This window comes from Phocoena sinus, chromosome 15 (assembly GCF_008692025.1).
Source record: "Phocoena sinus isolate mPhoSin1 chromosome 15, mPhoSin1.pri, whole genome shotgun sequence".
NCBI classification, from domain to species: Eukaryota; Metazoa; Chordata; class Mammalia; order Artiodactyla; family Phocoenidae; genus Phocoena; species Phocoena sinus.
The window spans coordinates 6,101,041-6,107,040 of NC_045777.1; positions in this window are offsets into that span (position 1 = coordinate 6,101,041).

Below are 6,000 nucleotides of genomic sequence, written 5' to 3' on the forward strand. Positions count from 1 at the left end.
CAAGAAAGGAAGATGAGAGAGAAAGATATGGGCTGCTGGTTCTCTGGTTCTCTGGCTCTTTATGAAGTGTCAGATGATGGGTGGGTCAGGACATATTAAAATCACAAAAGAAGAGCATATTTAAAACTCTCAGCAAGGAGGGTTTTGTAAACTGCACTTTATCTGAGCTTCCATCAGCATGCATAAGCAGCCTTTTTATCTGGTTTTACAGCTGTACCTGGGCGAGCAGAATCCCCGCCCCACCTACACACCCCAGAGTTCCCAGCCAAAGCCTTCTTTTGTCGACTTGAAACAGTTCCTTTCCCAGAGTGGAGGGAGGGACACGGCAGGGTTGGGGCCAGAAGAAACTGCTCCCTTGGCCGGGGACTTACCCCCACAACAGTCAAGGGTGCGCACAATGCTACAACTATAAAGATATGAAAGAGTCAAACAACCAAAACGGCCGTCAGTAGGGGTTCAGTTTAAAAACGGTTAAAAACCCACACGCTGAAGTCTGACGCAGCCGTTGCACTGACACTGAGAGTTACATGTATTAACGTCCCCACGTGCTGTGCGGTCGACAGGCAGCAGGGCAGTACGGCTCCATCTTTGTAAAACAAGCGGATAAATATAAACAGAAGCCAGAATGTTGGACTAATTATAGCTCAACTTTGATTACACCCTTATTCAAATAAGCAATTCACTTAAATATATTTTTAAATCTCACTACATGACCGCGAAGTTGGGGCCATTATTATCTCTACAGATGAGAAATCAGGCTTTGCCATCACGAATATTCCGCCCAAGATCACCAAAAAGGATTAGAGCTTCTATTTACGTGTCTTATCTAAAAGTAAAAAGGTACATTTGCACTTCTTAATACTTTAATTTTTTAAATTGCCGGGGGGCTTAGACCACGCGGAACTGTAGATATTTGGCTGTTAAGACCTACAGAAATAGCAATTCCATATGTTTCAACCTAATACATGTATATAGTTTATGAATGATTTATAACTTGTAGTAAATAATACAATTATAAATGAAAATAGTATGTGTTGCTAAATTGTGTACATATATTGGGGTAAATGGTCAAAAATAATGTCCCGAAGGAGTGAACAGTATAGCAACTTTAGACACACTGCCTGGCTCTCTGGAAGGTGGGATCTGGAGAGTGTCCACTGATGGGGTGGGGCAGAAGTTCTCTCACCGACTCTATTTCTGAGCCTTCACCAGAATGTTGGGTAGAGAGTCGGAAGGGCTTGAGGGGTTAACAGTGGTATTTGGGAGACTTGAGCTTTGTAAACCCTGTCTTACGAGGGTGTCCTGAAGTGAAGATGACAACGATGATCAGTATCACAGTGATACTACCTGCCATCTTTTGAGGGCCAACCAAGAACCAGGAACAGTCCTGAATACGTGTATTCTTTGAATCTTCCCAATGACCCTATGGGTAGGGTACTCTCATTACACCCGCATTCTATGAATGAGGAACACAGGGCCAAGGTCACCAGGTGGGGAATGGTGGAACCAAGACTGAAACCAACTTTGAGCTTGACCACTGCACATATCTCCTGCCTACCGTCTCCCCTTGGACTCGCCCCTCCTTCAGAATCAGCATTACCGAGGAGATTGGATTATAGGGAACAGCAGCGTCATCAATTCCGAGCTTTGCACACACTTCAGCCCTCGACTCTCTGAGGCCAGTGTCATGCAGTGTGCCTTCTGCTCAGGTACCCCGCTGTTTGGAGGCAGCTGAGAAGCAATTTTGGCTCAGCCTAAAATGAACTACAATGTAGACGATAAATCCCCTACTCCATCGATGCGCTATGGCCCAAATAAAATCCACATCAAGCTTAGGTGAAGCCAAGTTCCCAAAAGTCATGTAAGAAAGCCTTGTTTTATTATATAGGTGGGAAATTATCCTACTGATAGACATGGGAAGATCTCTCTGCAGGAAGGTTCATCCAAAATCCTCAGTAGTACCAAATAGATGAAAACAACCAGAACATTGTTGAATAAATTGTGAATCATCTATGCAACTTTTTTAAAGAACAAGGTAGAACTTTCTGTTCTCATGTGGCCCCTTTAGCAAGATATGCTATAGAGTGTGGGGAGGAGGGCCTGAGATGGGAGGTACAGAACTGCATAGTCTAGGATTGCGGACTGGGAGCCAGAATGCCTGACTCTGAATTCTAGCCTGGCTGCTTACTGTGTGACCTTGCGCAAGTTATTTAACCTCTCTGTGCCTCACTTTCCTTATCTGTAAAATGTTGTGAGGATTATATGAGTTATTATATGTAAAGGGCTTAGAAGAGTGTCTAAATAAGGCATTTCATAAGGGCTATAAAGGTATTAGACGGTATTATCATAAAGCAAGGGCACTCTGTGCTTGTACACTTTACCGTCCCATGAACTGCTTTCCCAATCATTTTTTAGGAATTTAACAGCAGCTTCAAGAGGAAAGCTACCATGTACATTTGCTGGTGTTTTATCCACAGGCACAGGACGGGTGTGTGCATGGCAAGGCCCTGGAACACAAGGTAGCTCAGATCTGCTCCCTATATTCCCTGGCTATGGGTCCTCACGTAGGTCGCTTGTGATCTTTGGAACCCTTGCTCTGCCACTTAAAAGCTGTGTGACCTTGGACAGGTTACTAAAATCCTCTGAGCATCAGTTTGTTTACCTTTTAAACTGGAGATAATGAGGGTACCTATCCTTGAAATGGCTGGAAGGATTAAGTGATATAATGGATGTAAATGTTGAGCACCGTACCTGGAATATAATACAATGGTGGGCATTATTACTACTTCTAATCTTCATGAGCTGGGTCCACCACATAGGGGACTCATTATAATGGGCCCCATTATTCAACCCGAGGAAGCTGAGATCAGAGAGGTTAAATACATGCTTAGATCACACAGGTAACAAGCAGGAAATGTCTTGTTAACCTCTCACTGGTTCTTGTGTTTTTGCCATGTTTTCCCACCTACTATGTGGTTCCAAGATACCTTATAAACTTTGGTGCTGGCACCTGGTGGGTACGAATTAGCTCTGTTCATCGGATGTAGGGAGGGATGAAATGCCTTCAGAGCCTGGCAAGCCCAGGTTTGAATCCTGACTGTGCCAAACTGAAAACTCCCACTAGAATGTAAGTTCCACGTAGGCCGTCTTCTTGCTGGTTCTCTCCCCAGGAATCACCTTGTCTCCCCAAGAATCACCCAGTCTGGGTTCTAAATCAATGCATAAAAAAAGAACTAGGTATGGTCAGAATTCCTCTGGGAAATCCCATCAATCGTGCACAATCCTGTAAGCGGGGTTTGTGTACACAAGCCCTTCCGGGATAGGGCAGGGGTAATGGGTGGGAATGAAATGGATCCCCCTCCATGTGAATGCAGGGTGGATAAGGCATTGGAATGGTGAGAGCAGACTCTGAAGAGTACACATACGTATGCAAAACATGCAGCCAAGGATTTCTTTCTTCTTCAGTGCATATGTAGTTAAATTGGCTGAAGTTAAATGCACATTTGATGGGATTCTGCTGGAGTGTTAAAACGTTGGTGCAAATAGGAAGATAAGGGGGCAAAGGCAGTGACACAAACGCTAGAGATCATTTCATATGTGCATATTTCTCAAATTACCTGAGGAGGATAATATGCCCTATGAAAGTCTGCACCCAGTATTTCCCTCCTGAGAATCTCACAAACATTTCCTCCAACCATCAAGTTCTACAAGGTTCAGCCCTGAGTCTGGGCTTCAGGCCCAGCTCTGGCAGGAAACCCCACGGGGCCCTGCACTGGATGGAGCAGAACAGTTCTGAGTCTGAGCAAGCCAAGGCCCAGCAGCCTCCTATATGACTCAAGTGGATGACAACGGGGTTTGGGGCTCTGTGGTGACGAGCACACCCCACTGTCCACAACAGGCCAGCAGGAAGGCTGGCCAGCTACTGCCCCATCTCCCGATATCTGGAGAGAAGTTGGAAATCCTGATAAAGCTCAAATGTTGGTAACTAATTCGGACTTTTTTTTTTTAGTTGTATGAGCCAAACAGAACACTTTTGGTCCAAATCTGACGTGCAGTCCTCCGGCCTGCAATGCCTAGGTTAAAATTTGGAAAGTGATTTGTCATACCAACTATTTAGGGCTCTCTGTTTCATGGGACCAAGCGGCCAAGTTTCCTGGTCACTTTCAATGGTTTCTTTCGAGAGCCTTAATTACGTTTCAAGATTCACTAAAATTGGGAACCAAAGGGGGAGAAATGTTTTAAGAACTTTTCACAGAGTTCCATGTCAATATAGCTGTAATCAAGAAGATTCCAAGTCCAACACCAAGGGGGGAAAGTGGAGGGGGAGGGTGGTGGTGTTGGAATGAATTGGGAGATTGGGATTGACATATATACACTAATATGTATAACAATAAGAGCCTGTTGCATAAAAAATAAATAAAATAAAACTCAAAAATTCAAAAAAAAAAAGAATATTCCAAGTCCATTTGAAAGAAATCCACAGATATGGAGATTAGCTAAGAACCCAAAGGTCAGTCCAGTCTCTTGCAAAGAAAAACAAAGAAGCCAGGGGGATGGGGAAAGGAAATACCAGAAGGAAAAATACACACGTTAACAATATGTGAGGAGGTAAAGTTATGGGAAGGGCTGCCTGGTAACCTATTATGAACAGAATAAGATATCTGACTTTTCTTCCCAAGAAGTAAACTGAGAAAATGCAAGACACAGAAACAACTGGAATTTTCTAATTACATGCTCACTATTACATTAATGTTAACCATTTTGTCTACTCCACTACATGCCTTCTGGAATCTGAGCCCCACTTCTCTGTTTCTGTTTTTGGCCACGCTGCACGCCTGTGCGATCTTAGTTCCCCGACCGGGGATCAAACCCGCACCCACTGCATTGGAAGCATGGAATCTTAACCCCTGGACCACCAGGGAAGTCCCCGAACCCCACTTCTTCTCGTCAGTTCTCCTCCCTGCTGGACCACATGGTTTCCATGAGGGTTTCCAGGTGAGTCAATCCCTTAGTCTAGGGTGGTCACCTGACCAGAGCTGAGCCAATGGGAGCCTTCCCTGGGCTTCAGGCCCCACAGAGTCATTGACCAACGAGGCGGAGCTTCAAGGTCATCCTTTCTCCAGATGAGAAAGGTCCACTGTGCACGAGCTGCCCATTTTTCCCGACTGGAGGACATCACTGACCCATGCTGGATCTCAGGCCACCTGAGAGGCCCAGCAGCACCACAGTTCTTGGTTATTTGGCCCCTCCATGGATCTGGGCAGCCAAAGAATGATCACTTTGCTTAAGTTATTTTGATCTGGGTTGCAGTCACTTGTCATCACTGTCTTTCACCAGAAGAGTGCTGACGTGTAGACACTGTGTAGACTAATGTCATGTAAAGCTATGACGTGGGCACTTGCATTGTGCGCTAAGCTACCCAGGAGCTACCAAATTACCCAGGGAAACAAACTGTCTCCTCATCAGGGTACCAAATTCCTACCAGCAAAATCTACCTTTCCAGGCTTAACCCAGCTACCCAGCAATGCACAATATTCTCCTTTCATAAACACACCCTTCAAAACAGTGCTATCCTTCATCTTATTCTCCCCTTCCTCAGAGTGCCTTTTTAAAGCAAAGTGATATATGGCTTTAGCAAAGAAAAAAGGTTGGCTGCCATAAGTGAAGAATGTAAATTTTTATTTAGCCCCAAAATTCCTTGAGGAAAAAAAAAAAAAAAGAGAGAGAAACAATAGGCAGTTTGTTAGGGGGACAAAAGCGGGGGGTGGTGGGGAATGGGGATATTCATTTGTTTTTAGTGAAACTTGCAGTTATATTGTAGGAAGCCTCAAGGACTTGTCTGTTTAGGCAACACACTTCATGTGTCCACAGAGAACTCACGAGTCCCCAACCATCTGGGTCATTTTTTTTCCCCATAAAATTCGCAGTACTTAGAAAACTGGAAACTTGAGAGAAATCAACTTCTTTTGATAAGCCATTGCAATATGAATATTGTCACCA